The 16,949-nt window shown below is 34.5% G+C and overlaps 1 long non-coding RNA gene across 1 annotated transcript in view; it reads right to left on the minus strand.

Annotated features, from left to right (window-relative positions):
* LOC309634738 overlaps positions 1-14,040 on the minus strand; it is a 567,974-nt gene extending 553,934 nt beyond the window's left edge. The window contains exon 1 of the long non-coding RNA XR_014248390.1: positions 14,003-14,040. This is a non-coding gene — a long non-coding RNA (uncharacterized lncRNA). The remainder of the gene's footprint in view (positions 1-14,002) is intronic.
* Positions 14,041-16,949: the final 2,909 nt, after the last annotated feature.

The following is a 16,949-nucleotide window of genomic DNA, read 5'->3' on the forward strand; positions in this document are numbered from 1 at the left end:
TGGAGGCTGGGAAGTCCAGGATGAAGATGCCAGCCAATTCGGTTTCTGGCGCAAGCGCTCTTCCTGCCTTACAGATGGCCACCATCTTTCTGTCACATGACTTCATGCGACTGTAGAAAGGGAGAGCAAGGTGTCCGCTGGCTCCTCTTATAACTACACTGATCCTTTGGGTCAAGGCTCCACCTTAGACCTCACTTAACCCTAGTTACATCCTGGTGACTTCTGTCTCCAAAAACAGTCCCACTGGGATGTTATGGCTTCAACACATGAACTTTGGAGGGACACAATTTAGTCCAGAGCAGAGTAGAAGCTATAGGAAGTGGAATGATCTCTCAGGGAAACAGGATGGTGATTCCATTTGTGAAGAAATAAAAGCTTGTTGATTTGGTCCAGTTTTCACATATGAAATAGGTGGTGCCTCCTTCTGGCTCTTTGGAGATACAAGACAGGCTAAATGCTCTAGGTCAAAATGATGTTTTAAATTTAGAAAAAAAAAAATTTCAACGAAGAAGTACTGCAGTACTACCTGATCTGGCGGTAGTTGAATTCATGGATGCAGAACCATGGTTGCAAAGGGCTGACTGTAAAGTTGTACATGGATTTTCTACTGTGAGGTGGGGTGGTCTCGCCTTTGCCTTGGGTTAGTCAAATGTCAACTGTATATGAATAATGACAACTCTTCAGGAACACATATAAATCTTAAAAATGTAAAATATTTATTGGCAATATTTTATAGGAATTAAATTATACTGAATAATATTTAACAAATTCACGTTTTATATTTTGTATTTATTTCAAATTGTATTTTCTATTTCCAATTTGTATATTTAATTCACACAGTGAAGATACTACAAGACATTATTTGCTATATTAGAAACAGTATGGTGTTTTTGTCCATTCCATTACCAAATAATTTTGAACAACATAGAGGTCAATTCTCTTTGCTTCTCTAGTCCTAGAATGCATAATGTTTAATCTTCTGTTAAAGCTTTTGAGTTGAGCTTTGTAAATTATAAATGTGTTTTCCCTTCTTGTAACTATTAATCAACATTGCTCTCTTGTTCTCTTTGATTCAAGTTCATTTTCTAAGTCACTTGAGCCTTGATTTACTCACTTTGTAAGTTGAAAAAGTTAACACAGGTGATACACAATAAATCAGGTTTATCTGCTTTAATGTGTAAATTGTTCAGTGAATGCATGGCAGTGCAAAGAGCACCAATATACTCTGGCACTTTGAAGCAATTGCTGTTTAGAGCACAAAATGCAAACCAAGAGAATGTCATAATAATTTTAAGTTTATATTTTATATTCTTAGCTGATATATCTGTTGTCTTATAAATATAATGCTAGAACTTTACATATCTACCATATTTCTCATTTGCTTTGGTTTTTCTAAAAGAACATTTTAATTCTTTATATCTATCAGCTTTAAAGATATTTCTCAGTCTCAAAGAAAATATTACTCCAAAGCAATGTGCTTTGATTTCTGAATTCTTACAGGGATTTTATTGGACCCTAGAGATTTTTGAGATTCAAATATTTTAATTACTTGACCAGCTGTCTTTTCTGAACCTTCAGTTCTTCTTCTGCTCTTGGGAATTGTAAGTAGGTTCTGAGCATCTGTCCTTATCCTCTTCTGTAAATACAAAAGGAAAATATTTATTTAATTTTCAAAGCTACTACCCACTCAAGTATAATTATTGTAAATATATATGATTACTTTTAAAAATAACATTTTCTTTCAATGTTTATTGAATACCAAAGATTGAATTTTTACCTATTTGTGTTATAAACTTAATGTTGAGGTTTTATATATATTCTTTTTTTAATTCTCTCCCACAATTCCTTTCATTTGGATTCAAGTTCATTTATGATTTGGTTTAAATTACATATGTAAAATTTCAAATATTTGTTTGCCTTCATGAATATTAGAGTTCGTACAATCATCTTGATTGTAATAAAACTAAATGTGTACCTTTTTACCTATAATTTCCTTTTTAAAATTAGTATAAAATCCCTGTGATAAAGGTAAAATTATTTTCATTCTACATATAAAGAAATTAACCCTAATAATGTAAAGACATGATGTACATTCAAGCAACTAGTAAGTGATGGGCAGGGATTAAAATCTAAATCTCCTTCACATCTTAGTTAATAAACCATAACAAGCAGCTGATGAATTACAATTTTCTTTTTTGTTTCCATCCTATTCAAAATGGTAGGTTTTCTATCCATAAAGAAATAACAGATCGTAAAAACACAATTCACAAAATAATATCAAACAGTTATGCAAGTAAAAATTACAATGAAGTGCCATCTCATACAAGACAGAATGGCCATAATTCAAAAGTCTACAAACAATAAATCCTGGAGAACATGTGGAGAAAAAGGAACCCTCCTACTCTGTTGGTGCGAATGTAATTTGCATCAATGGAGAACAGTATGGTGTTTTTTTAAAACACTAAAAATAGAGTTACCATGTGATCCAGCAATCCCACTCCTAGGCATATATACAGAGAAAACTCTAATTCAAAAAGACACATGCACCCCAATGTTCATTGCAACACTATTCATAACAACTAAGACATGGAAGCAACCTAAGTGTCCATCAACAGGTGAATGGAAAAAGAAGAGGTGGTAAATATACAAGGGAATATTACTCAGCCACGAAAAAGAATGAAATAATGCCATTTGCAGCAACGTGGATGGACCTAGAGATTATCATGCTAAGTGAAGTTAGTCAGACAGAGAAAGACAAATATCATATGATATCACTTATACGTGGAATCTAAAAAAAATGACATAAATGAACTTATTTACAAAAGAGAAATAGACTCACAGACATAGAAAACAAACTTATGGTTAACAAGGTGGATGGAGAGGAGAGATAAATTAGAAGTTTGGGATTAACATATACACACTACTACATATAAAATAGATGAAAAACAAGGACCTACTATATAACACAGGGAACTATATTCAATATCTTGTAATAACCTATAATGGAAAAGAATCTGAATATATATATATATATAACTGAATCACTTTGCTGCACACCTGAAACTAACTCAGCATTGTAAATTAACTGTACTTCAATTTAAAAAATGATTAAAGTTTTTAAAAATTAAAAAAAAAATGAGTTAATGAAATACAAAACTATTATTTTTAAGTATAGTATGTCTTTCTATTTTGGATAACTAAAAGGAGCCAATGGTAAATTACTAAAAATAGTGTAAGGAGCTTTAGAGTAAGCGCATGGTCAAAAAGGAAATTTAGGAAACTTTATATTTTATTTATTGTAACAAATTTATATAAGAACTGAGTTTAAAAAGAATGAATAAGATATATTGAAAGAAAGTTGCAATATTAGGAAAATTGAAATAAAACTTTAAAGTGGACAGATAAACACTTGAATATGATAATTTATTATTGCAAACATATTAATTATATATTTAAATTAACTCCATCCAAAATTTTATTATATTTTAGAACATCTTGACATAATGCCTAAATAATTATAAGACAGTATATGAGAAACAGAGCCCAAAGGGGATGATAGTTAGTTTTTAAAACTTATTACGTGAATAATTGAAAACATATATTTTACAAATAAATCTTAATTCCACTGTCATCATCACTCCAAGTTCATTTCCTCTCCAGAGATAAACACAAATAATAATTTCTGGTCATTTACAGAGAAAATATAAAATATACATGGACATTCTATGGGTTGTCTTTTCATTTTGTTTATGGTTTCCTTTGCTTTGAAGACTTTAAGTTTAATTAGGTCCCATTTGTTTATTTTTTTAAATTTTCATTACTCTAGGAGGTTGATCAAAAAAGACATTGCTGCGATTTAAGTCGCAGAGTGTTCTTCCTATATTTTCCTCTAAGAGTTTTACAGTATCTGGCCCTACATTTAGGTCTTTAATCCATTTTGACTTTATTTTTGTGTATGGTGTTAGAGGGTGTTCTAATTTCATTCTTTTACATGTAGCTGCCCAGTTTTCCCAGCACCATTATTGAAGAGGCTGTCTTTTCTCCATTGTATATTCTTGCCTCCTTTATCAAAGATAAGGTGACCATACATCTGTGGGTTTAACTCTGGGCTTTCTATCCTGTTCCATTGATCTATATTTCTGTTTTTCTGCAGGTACCATACTGTCTTGATTACTTTAGCTTTGTGGTATAGTCTGAAGTCAGGGAGCCTGATTCCTACAGCTCCATTTTTCTTTCTCAAGGTTGCTTTGGCTATTCGGGGTCTTTTGTGTTTCCATACAAATTGTGAAATTTTTTTTTCCAGTTCTGTGAAAAATGTCATTGGTAGTTTGATAGGGGTTGCATTCAATCTGTAGATTACTTTGGGTAGTAGAGTTATTTTCACAATGTTAATTCTTCCAGTCCAATAACATGGTATATCTCTCCATCTGCTTGTATCAGCTCTAATTTCTTTCATTGGTCTTATATTTTTCTGCATACAGGTCTTTTGTCTCCTTAGGTAGGTTTATTCTTAGGTATTTTATTCTTTTTGTTGTAATTGTAAATGAGAGTGTTTCCTTAATTTCTCTTTCAGATTTTTCATCATTAGTGTATAGGAATGCAAGAGATTTCTGTGATTTCATTTTGTATCCTATTACTTTACCAAATTCATTGATTAGCTCTAGTAGTTTTCTGGTAGCATCTTAAGGATTCTCTATGTATAGTATCATGTCATCTGCAAACAGTGACAGTTTTACTTCTTTTGCAATTTGGATTCCTTTTATTTCTTTTTCTTCTCTGTTTGCTGTGGCTAAAACTTCCAAAATTACGTTGAAAAATAGTGGTGAGAGTGGGCCACCTTGTCTTGTTCCTGATCTTAGTGACAATGGTTTCAGTTTTTCACCATTGAGAATGATGTTGGCTGAGGTTTTGTCCTATATGGCCTTTATTATGTTGAGGTAAGTTCACTCTATGCCTACTTTCTGGAGGGTTTTTATCATAAATGGGCGTTGAGTTTTGTCAAAAGCTTTTTCCACATCTATTGAGATTATCATATGGTTTTTATCCTTCAATGTTTTAATATGGTGTATCACATTGATTGATTTGTGTATATTGAAGAATCCTTACATTCCTGGTATAAAACCCACTTGATCATGGTGTATGATCTTTAATGTGCTGTTGGATTCTGGTTGCTAGTATTTAGATGAGGAATTTTGCATCTATGTTCATCAGTGATATTGGCCTGTAGTTATCTTCTTTTGTGACGTCTTTGTCTGCTTTTGGTATCAGGGTGATGGTGGCCTCGTAGAATGAGTTTGGGGGAATTCCTCCCTTTGCTATATTTTGGAAGAGTTTGAGAAGGATAGGTGTTAGCTCTTCTCTAAATGTTTAATAGAATTTTCCAGTGAAGCCATGTGGTCCTGGGCTTTTGTGTGTGGAAAGATTTTTAAACACAGTTTCAATTTCAGTGCTTGTGATTGGTCTGTTTTTATTTTCTACTTCTTCCTGGTTCAGTCTCAGAAGGAGGCCTTTCTAAGAATTGCCCATTTCTTCCAGGTGGTCGATTTTATCGGCATATAGTTGCTGGTAGTAATCTTTCCTAATCCTTTGTATTTCTGCAGTGTCAGTTGTTACTTCTCCTTTTTCATTTCTAATTCTGTTGTTTGAGTCTTTTCCCTTTTTTTTGGGGATGAGTCTGGCTAATGGTTTATCAATTTTGTTTACCTTCTCAAAGAACGAGCTTTTAGTTTTATTGATCTTTGCTATTGTTTCCTTCATTTCCTTTTCATTTATTTCTGATCTGATATTTATGAATTATTTCTTCTGCTAACTTTGTTTTTTGTTGTTGTTCTTCTTCTTTCTCTAATTGCTTTAGTTGTAAGGTTAGGTTGTTTATTTAAGATGTTTCTTGTTTCTTGAGGTAGGATTGTATAGCTTTAAACTTCCACCTTGGAACTGCTTTTGCTGCATCCCATAGGTTTTGGGTTGTCGTGTTTTCATTGTCATTTGTTTCTAGATACTATTTGCTTTCCTCTTTGATTTTTTCAGTGATCTCTTGCTTATTTAGTAGTGTATTGTTTAACCTCCATTTATTTGTAGTTTTTACAGATTTTTTCCTGTAATTGATATCTAGTCTCATAGTGCTGTGGTTGGAAAAGATACTTCATGCGATTTCAGTTTTCTTAAATTTACCAAGGCTTGATTTTTGACCCAAGATATGATCTATCCTGGAGAATTTCCAGGAGCATTTGAGAAGAAAGTGGATTCTGTTGTTTTTGAATGGTATGTCCTATAAATATCAATTAAGTCCCTCTTGTTTAATGTGCCATTTAAAGCTTGTGTTTCCTTATTTATTTTCATTTTGGATGATCTGTCCATTGGTGAAAGTGGGGTGTTCAAGTCCCCTACTCTTATTGTGTCACTGTCGATTTCCCCTTTTATGGCTGTTAGCATTTGCCTTATGTACTGAGGTGCTCTTATGTCGGGTGCATAAATATTTGCAATTGTTATATCTTCTTCTTGTTATTGATCTCTTGATCATTAGGTAGGTCCTTGTTTGTCTCTTGTAATAGTCTTTATTTGAAGGTCTATTTTGTCTCATATGAGAAATGCTACTCTAGCTTTCTTTTGATTTCCATTTGCATGGAATATCATTTTCCATCCTCTCACTTTCCGTCAGTATGTGTCCCTACGTCTGAAGTGGGTCTCTTGTAGACAGCATATATATAGGTCTTGTTTTTGTATCCATTCAGCCAGTGTATGTCTTTTGGTTGGACCATTTAATCCAGTTACATTTAAGGTAATTATCGATATGTATGCTCCTATTACCATTTTCTTAAATGTTTTGGGTTTGTATTTGTAGGTCTTTTCCTTCTCTTGTGTTTCCTGCCTAAAAAAGTTCCTTAGCATTTGTGTAAAGCTGGTTTGGTGTGGCTGAACTCTCTTAGCTTTTGCTTGCCTGTAAAGGTTTTAATTTCTCCATCAAATGTGAATGAGATCCTTGCTGGGTAGTGTAATCTTGGTTGTAGATTTTTCTCTTTCATCACTTTAAAATGTCCTGCCACTTCCCTCTGGCTTGAAGGGTTTCTGCTGAAAGATCAGCTGTTAACCTTATGGTGATTCCCTTTTATGTTTTTGTTGCTTTTCCCTTGCTGCTTTTAATATATTTTCTTTGTATTTAATTTTTGATAGTTTGATTAATATGTGTCTTGGCGTGTTTCTTCTTGGATTTTTCCTGTATGGGACTCTCTGTGCTTCCAGGACTTGATTAATTATTTCCTTTCCCATATTAGGGAATTTTTCAACTATAATCTCTTCAAATATTTTCTCAGTCCCTTTCTTTTTCTCTTCTTCTTCTGGGACCCCTATAATTCGAATGTTGCTGCATTTAGTGTTGTCCCAGAGGTCTCTGAGACTGTCCTCTGTTCTTTTCATTCTTTTTTCTTTATTCTGCTCTGCAGTAATTATTTCCACTATTTTATCTTCCAGGTCACTTATCCGTTCTTCTGCCTCAGTTATTCTGCTATTGATCCCTTCTAGAGTATTTTTAATTTCATTTATTGTGTTGTTCATCGTTGCTTGGTTCCTCTTTATTTCTTCTACTTCCTTGTTAAATATTTCTTGCATTTTGTTTATTCTGTTTCCAAGCTTTTGGATCATATTTACTATCATTACTCTGAATTCTTTTTCAGGTAGACTGCCTATTTCCTCTTCATTTGTTTGGTCTGGTAGGATTTTACTTTGCTCCTTCATCTCTCTGTATTTCTCTGTGTTCTCACTTTGCTTAAATTACTGTGTTTGGGGTTTCCTTTTTGCTGGCTTCAGGTTCGTAGTTCCCATTGTTTTGTGTGTCTGCCCCTTTGGGTAAGGTTGGTTCAGTGGGTTGTGTAGGCTTCCTGGTGGAGGGGACTAGTGCCTGTGTTCTGGTGGTTGAGGCTGGATCTTGTCTTTCTGGTGGGCAGAACAGCGTCTGGCGGTGTGTTTTGGGGTTTCTGTGAACTTATTATGATTTTAGGCAGCTTTTCTGCTAATGGGTGTGATGGGCTCCTGTCTTACTAGTCGTTTGGCATGGGGTGTCCAGTAGTGGAGCTTGTTGGCTGTTGAGTGGAGCTAGGTCTTAGCACTGAAACGGAGTTCTCTGGGAGAGCTTCTTCTGATTCATATTATGTAGGTCCGGGATGTCTCTGGTTGTCCTATGTACTGAACTCAGCTCTCCAACCTCTGAGGCTCAGGCCTGACACTCAGCTGGAGCACCAAGACCCTGCCAGCCACAAGCCTCAGAAGAAAAGGGAAGAAGAAATTAAAGAAAAAAAAAATAAAATAAAATAAAAAGTTATTAAAATAAAAAATGAAAAGTAAAATTATATTATTAAAATAAAAAAAAATTAAAGTAATAAAAACAGAAGAGAGCAACCAAACCAAGAAACAAATCCACCAATGATAACAAGCGCTACAAACTCTACTAAGATAAACATAAAAATCCATAACTAGTCAGTTGCATGCAGCAAACTCCAAGTCTACACTTGCTGCCAAAGTCCACCTCCTCAATTTTGGGATGATACATTGTCTATTCAGATCTTCCACAGATGCAGGGTACATTAAGTTGATTGTGGAGATTTAATCCACTACTCCTGATGCTGCACGGAGAAATTTCCCTTTCTCTTCTTTGTTCACGCAGCTCCTGGGGTTCAGCTTTGGATTTGGCCCTGCCTCTGCATGTAGGTTGCCCTCTGCTGTCTGTTCTTTGCTCCGAAAGGACGGGGTTAAAGGAGCGGCTGATTAGGGGGCTCTGCCTCACTCAGGCTGGGGAGAAGGAGGGGTACAGAATGCGGGGCAAGCCTGCAGTGTTAGAGGCTGGTGTGACATTGCAACAGCCTGAAGCATGCCGTGTGTTCTCCTGGGGAAGTTGTCCCTGGATCACGGGACCCTGGCAGTGGCGGGCTGCACAGGATCCCAGGAGGGGTGGTGTGGATAGTTACCTGTGCTTGCACACAGGCGTCTTGGTGGCTGCAGCAGCAGCCTTAGCATTTCATGCCTGTCTCTGGTGTCCGCGCTGATAGCCGTGGCTCACACCCATCTCTGAAGCTCATTTAGGTGATGCTCTGAATCCCCTCTCCTCGCACACCCAGAAACAATGGTCTCTTGATTATTAGGCAGTTCCAGACTTTTTCCTGGACTCCATCCCAGTTAGCCGTGTCACACTAGCCCCCTTCAGGCTTTGTTCATGCAGCCAACCCCAGTCCTCTTCCTGAGATCTGACCTCCGAAGCCCAAGCCTCAGCTCCCCGCCCCCGCCCACCCCAGCAGGTGAGCAGACAAGCCTCTCGGGCTGGTGAGTGCTGGTCGGCACCAATCCTCTGTGTGGGAATCTCTCCGCTTTGCCCTCTGCCCCTTGTTGCTGCACTCTCTTCCATGGCTCTGAAGCTTCCCACCCACCCACCCCCTATCTCCGCCAGTGAAGGGGCTTCCTAGTGTGTGGAAACTTTTCCTCCTTCACAGCTCCCTCCCTGAGGTACAGGTCCCATCCCTATTCATTTGTCTATGTTTTTTTTTTCTTTTTTCCTTTGCCCTACCCAGGTGCATGGGGAGTTTCTTGCCTTTTGGGAAGTCTGAGGTATTTTACCAGCCTTCAGTAGGTGTTCTGTGGGAGTTGTTCTACATGTAGATGTATTTCTGATGTATTTGTGGGGAGGAACGTGATCTCCACGTCTTACTACTCCACCATCTTGAAGGTCCTCTTATAACTGATTCACTTTGCTGTACAGCAGAGACTAACAACATTTTAAATCAACTATACTCAATAATTTTTTTAAAAAAATATACATGGATGTATACAAAAATTATTTTTTATTCTTTGTTCTTTTTCAAAATAACACTTTAGCTATTTTATGTGATTTGTTTTTTTATCCAGTGTTTTTAATTGTTTTTATCCAAACATATAACTCAATTTTGTTTTAACTACTTGATATTTCTTAATATGCATAATATGTATCTTTCATTACATTTTTGGATAAGCAGTTACATTGATTCCAGTTTTACACTATAATATACAATTTTTCAGTAAACACCCAGATGCATGTCTTATGGTGCAATAGTTCAAGTGTTTCTCTCAGATATATGTTTAAAGGTTTTTGAATATATACATGTAAAATTTTAATAGATATTGTTAAATTTTCATCCCAGAATCAATATAAAAATTCCTATTTGTTTTCCTTATCAACAGAGGTAAGCTTAATTGTCAGAATTTTACTTTTGTAAAAATGAAGTTTAATAAATGGCTTTTAGAGGTTCACAGTCTGGCCATTGCAAGCAGAACAACTGGTAGTAGCCCATGTGACTCTGATTCTACATATACACAGGGCATGCTTTCTCTCTCTCCTTCTCTTTCTTTTTTCTTAAGACTTTATTTTATTTATTTTTTTTTTTTTAAGACTTTAATTTTACAAAAAATTGAGAAAAGAGTATGGAGAGTTCTCATTTACTGTACATCCAGTTTCTTCTACTGTAAACGTCTTCCATAAATATGGTATGTTGGTCATAATCATTTCATAAACCAAATTAATACATTATTTTAAACAGAAATCCAGAATTTATTTTGATTTTCACAGTTTTTAACCCAATGTCTTTTCACATTCCAAGATCCCATCCAGAATACCACATTATATTTAGTTTTTTGATAGGCTGTGCTTATCTGTGACAGTTTCTCAGACTTTTTATTTATTTTTTGTTAACTTTGAGAGTTTTAAGAAGTACCAGTTAGGTAGCTTGGAGAATGCCCTTCAATGGGAATTTGTATGATGTTTTTCTCATGACTAAACTAAGGCTATGCATTATTGGAAGGAAGACCACAGATGTAAAGTGCCATTTTCTTCACATTGTATCAAGGGTACATATTGTCAACATTATTTATGTTGACCTTGATCACCTCCCTGAAGAAGTGTTTATCAGGTTTATCCACTATCAAGTTACTCTTTGCCGCCTTTCCATACTGTACTCTTTGGAAAGAAATAAATATGTGCAACATATACTTAAGGAGTGGGGAGCTATCCTCCCTTACCTTGAGGGCAGAGTATCTACAAAAAATATTTGGAATTTATCTGCTTCTCTCTCTTCCCTTATTTATTACATTCATTCATTCATTCATTTAAATCATATAGATTCATGGATATTAATTTTCTACTTTGAGTTATAGTTCAATGCTTCCTTTTTTTTTTTTTTTATTTTGTTGCATGAATTGTTTCAACTTTAGCCATTGAAAATCTTTCAGTTGGCTCCTCTCCCTGTTCCTTTTTTTTTGATATACCTGCATCAATATGTGCTTTCTCTTTTCCTTCCTCTCTCTCTCTCACTTTCTCTCTCTCTCCATCCCTCCCCTTTTCCTTACTTTCTCTTCCTTACTTTCTGTAACACAACATGCTCCACACTTATGTTTTGTATTTTCTGCCACAGACCTAAAATAAACCATTTTTCTAAAGACTGTTGGTTCCTTTTATTAGAGAATGGGATCCAAAACCAAGATCTGGGAACCAGGCATGCTTGTTTCAATTGAGGTATCATGTATTCTAGACCCCTTCTCACAGAGCAGGGAGACATGTAAGTCTATATTTACTTGTGAATATACACAAATATTTCTATATGTATCTATTTTTTGGTAATCATGAATTCATACTGGCCTCTTCAACTCTAATCCATTACCAGATGGATCATTCTAGATTTTCTCCTTGCTTATCTGTAAATTCACACTCCAAAAGTGAGAAATCAGGCTCCCAACACCTGCCTTCCATTTACTTAATTATTCAATTTTATTATTCACAAATAGCAATATTGAAAATTTTAACCCAAGCACCGTGGAAAACATTATCAAATAGAATAGTGTTTACATGCAGTTCCTTTTGCCTATGATCTGAAAGGTTCCACTCATTTTCAAAGTTACTTAGTTAGAACTGTTCTTCACAACTCCCTTCAAAGTTTATTTCATAAATTTGAAATACAGTTAGGTGTTTTTGTCATAGTCTTCATTCTAGCTTGGCATCCCCCAAACTCCTAAATTATTTTATATTAATTTGTATATATTACGGTTCACTCTTTGTGCTGTAAAGTTCTATGGGTTTTGATGAATGCATAATGCTATGTATCCACTATTACAGTATCATGTGGAATTATCTCAGAGCCCTGTATTTTATCTATTCTACATGCTCCCCATTTCCATGAATCTTCAAGAATCATTCACTTCAGTATTATATTTATGGGTTTTATTATCTCTGTGGTTTTGCTTTCTCCACAGTATCATATAATTGGAATCATTGTATGTAGCCTTTTCACTGGCTTCCATCACTCAGCAGTATGCATGTTAGGTTCATCCATGTCTTTTTTGTGGTTTGAGTTCTCATGTTTTTAATTGCTGAATTAAGTTCCTTTTATGGATTTACCCCAATTTTTTCATCAAATCACCTATTGAAGGACACCTTGGTTACTTCCAACTTTTCATGATTATAAATAAAGCTTCAATAAACATTCACATGCAGGGTTCTGTATGAAATCATTTTTCAAATCAATTGGGTAAAGATTTAGAAGTGTGATTGTTGGATCATATGATAAATCTATGTGTAGCTTTGTAAGAGTTTGCAAATTTATCTTCCAAAAATCTCTATCATTTTTTATTCCCTCTATATATGAATGACATTTTCTGTTTTTCTAAACCTATGTCAACATTTGGAAATATCAATTTTTGGATTATAGCCATTCTAATAGGTGTGTAGTGGTACTTCACTATTATTTTTACTTATAAGTACTAATGACAAATGAGGTTGAGCATCTTTCCTTATGCTTACTTGTCATCTGTATATATTTTTTGTCAATTATATTTTGCCATTTTTAAAATTTAGCTGTTTGTTTTTATATTGTTGAATTTTAAGAATTCTTTACAGATTATGGATACAAGTCTTTTAGCTGGTATTTGTTTTGCACTTTATTTCTCCAAGACTCTGGCTTACCTTTTAATGTTAAATATTTTTCACAGAGCAGAGCAGAATATTTAAATTTTTAATAAAGTCTAACTTCAAATAACTCAATTTCATTTCTTTTTATGGCTGAGTAATATTCCATTTTATATATGTGCCACATCTTCTTTATCCATTCATCTGTTGATGGACACTTGAGTTATTTGTAGTGAGGTGGATGGACATAGAGTCTGTCATACAGAGTGAAGTAAGTCAGAAAGAGAAAAACAAATACCGTATGCTAACACATATATATGGAATCTAAGGAAAAAAAAAATCATGAAGAACCTAGGGGCAAGATGGGAATAAAGGCACGGACCTTACTAGAGAATGGACTTGAGGATATGGGGAGGGGGAAGGGTAAGCTGTGACAAAGTGAGAGAGTGGCATGGACATATATACACTACCAAACGTAAAATAGATAGCTAGAGGGAAGCAGCCGCATAGCACAGGGAGATCAGCTCCGTGCCTTGTGACCACCTAGAGGGGTGGGATAGGGAGAGTGGGAGGGAGGGAGACACAAGAGGGAAGAGATATGGGAACATATGTATATGTATAACTGATTCACTTTGTTATAAAGCAGAAACTAACTCACCATTGTAAAGCAATTATACTCCAATAAAGATGTTAAAAAAATAAAAATAAAAAAAAGTAAAGTCTAACTTTTTTTTTCATAGATTGTACTTATGGTATTGTATCTAAAGACATCACTGAATGCAAGGTCAACGAGAATCTCTTTTATTTTCTTGTAGAACTTATATCTTTTTGTGTTTTACAGGTAGGTCTATGTTCCATTTTGAGTTATTTTTTGTGAAAGGTGTAAAGTTTGTGTTTAGGCTCATTTTTTTGCATATCAACATCAGGCTGTTATAAAATCATTTGTTGAAAAAAACTATCCTTTCTCCTTTGAAGTGATTCTACTTCATTTCAAAAGTCAGTTGGCTTTATGTATGTGGGTCTGTTCTTTGACTCTCTATTCTGTTCTATTGATCAGCCCAGCCATTCTTTCAACAATGGTAGCTTTACAATCTTTTTTTTTTTTTAAACATCTTTATTGAAGTATAATTGCTTTATAATGGTGTGTTAGTTTCTGCTTTAATACAATCTTGAAGTCGAGTAGTATGAGTTCTCTGACTTTGGTCTTCTTTGATATTGTTTTGCCTATTCTTGGTCTTTTGCATTTCTACCTAAATTTTAGATTCAGTTTGTTAATATCCACAATAACTCATTGGGATTTTAATTGAGATTGCTTAGATCAGGTTGGTAAGAACTGATATCTTATCAATATTGAGTCTTCCTATCCATAAACAGAATATGTCTGCATTTATTTACATCTTCATTGATTTTTTTCATTAGAGTTTTATAGTTTTTCTCATTCAGTTCTTGTTCATATGTTGTTAGATTTATATACAAGCATTTCTCTCATTTTTTCTTCCTAAAATAAATTGTACTATTTTAAAATTTTAATTCTAATTATTCATTGCTCGTATTTTGGAAAGAAATTAATTTTGCACCCTGTAGTAATTGCTCTTTAATTTCAGAAGTTTATTTATTTTTCAACTTTTAGGATTTTCTACATAGATAATAATGTCATCTGTGAAGAATAAGAGTTTTAATTTTCCTTATTCAGTCTCTATACCTTTATTTCCTTCATGTACTAAGTGGACCTTTTGGTATGATGTTGAATAACGATGTTGAGAAGGGACATCCTTGCCTTTTTCCCGTTTGGGAGGAAAAATACCCAGTTTCTCATCATTAAGTGTGATATTATGTGGATGTTCTTTATCAGTTTGAGGAAATTCCCTTCTATTTCCTGTTTTCCTTGTGTTAGATTTTGTCAAATGCTTTTTCTGTAACAACTGACAGAAGTGTATGAATTTTTTCTGTAGTTTGTTGATATAATGGATTAGATTGACTGATTTCAATTGTTGAAACTGCCTTGCATATCTGAAATAAATCCTCCTTGATCATGGTATATATTTCTTTGTATACATAATGGAATTGATTTGCTAATATTTTGTTAAGGCTTTGGCATCTATATACATGAGAGATTTGGGTCTACAGTTTTTCTATCTCGTAATGTCTTTTTCTAGTTTTGGTTTTATAGCTATTATGGCCACATTGAATAAAACAGAATAAGGTCCCTTTTTTCTATTTTCCAAGAGATTATAAAGAATTGGTATCATTTCTTCCTTAAATGTTTGGCAAAATTCATCAATGAAACCATCAGTTACATGTTATTCCTTTTTTTGGAAGGCTCTTGATTATTGATTCAATGGCTTTACTTACTGATTGCCTATGACTTATTCAAATTAGTTATTTTTCATTGTGTGAGTTGTGGTAGCTTGTGTCTTTCAAGCAATTGGTCTATTTTTTAACTAAGTTATTGAATTTTAAAGCATAGAATTGTTTATAGAATTTCTTTATTTTCTTTTGAATTTTTATGGGAACCACTTTTTTTTTTTTTTTTTTTAATCCGAGTAGCCTGAGCTCTTTATTTTATTTTTAGTATTTATTTATTTTTGACCATGCCACACAGTATGCAGAATTTTAGTTCCCTGACCAGGGATGGAACCCATGCCCCCTGCAGTGGAAGCCCAGAGTCTTAACCACCAGACCACCAGGGAAGGGCCGCATGAGCTCTTTTTTTTTTTTTTTTTTTTCTTATTAGTTATCTATTTTATACATATTACTGTATACATGTCAATCCCAATCTCCCAATTCATCCACCACCACAAGCACCCCACCACTTTCCCCCCTTGGTTTCCATACATTTGTTCTCTACATCTGTGTCTCTATTTCTGTCCTCCAAACAGGTTCATCTGTACAATATTTCTAGGTTCCACATATATGCTTTAATGTATGATATTAGTTTTTCTCTTTCTGACTTACTTCACTCTGTGACAGTCTCCAGATCCATTCAGGTCTCTACAAATGACCCAATTCCATTCCTTTTTATGGCTGAGTAATATTCCATTGTATATATGTACCACATCTTCTTTATCTGTTTGTCTGTTGATGGGCATTTAGGTTGCTTCCATGACCAGGCTATTGTAAATAGTGCTGCAGTGAACATTGGGGTGAACATGTCTTTTTGAATTATGGTTTTCTCTGTGTATATGCCCAGTAGTGGGATTGCTGGGTCATATGGTAATTCTATTTTTAGCTTTTTAAGGAACGTCCATACTGTTCTCCATAGTGGCTGTATCAATTTACATTCCCACAAACAGTGCAAGAGGGTTCCCTTTTCTCTACACCCTCTCCATCATTTGTTGTTTGTAGATCTTCTGATGATGCCCATTCTAACTGGTGTAAGGTGATAACTTATTGTAGTTTTGATTTGCATTCCTCTAATAATTAGTGATGTTGAGCAGCTTTTCATGTGCTTCTTGGCCATTTGCATGTCTTCTTTGGAGAAATGTCTATTTAGGTCTTCTGCCCATTTTTGGATTGGGTTGCTTGTTTTTTAATATTGAGCTGCATGAGCTGTTTATATATTTTAGAGATTAATCCTTTGTCCATTGATTCCTTTGCAAATATTTTCTCCTATTCTGAGGGTTGTCTTTTTGTCTTGTTTGCAGTTTGCTTTGCAAAAGCTTTTAAGTTTCATTAGGTCCCATTTGTTTATTTTTGTTTTTATTTCCATTACTCTAGGAGGTGGGTCAAAGAAGACCTTGCTGTGATGTATATCAAAGAGTGTTCTTCCTATGTTTTCCTCTAAGAATTTTATAGTGTCTGGTCTTACATTTAGGTCTCTAATCCGTTTTGAGTTTATTTTTGTGTATGGTGTTAGGGAGTGTTCTAATTTCTTTATTTTACATGTAGCTTTTACATTATTTTACATGTAGCTCTATTTTAGTTGACCATATGTTGTGGGTTTATCTCTGAGCTTTCTCTCTTGTTCCATTGATCTATATTTCTGTTTTTGTGCCACTACCATATTGTTTTGATTACTGTAGCTTTGTAGTATAGT

The sequence above is a fragment of the Balaenoptera borealis genome, assembly GCF_965194805.1.
Source record: "Balaenoptera borealis genome assembly, chromosome: 9".
NCBI lineage: Eukaryota > Metazoa > Chordata > Mammalia > Artiodactyla > Balaenopteridae > Balaenoptera > Balaenoptera borealis.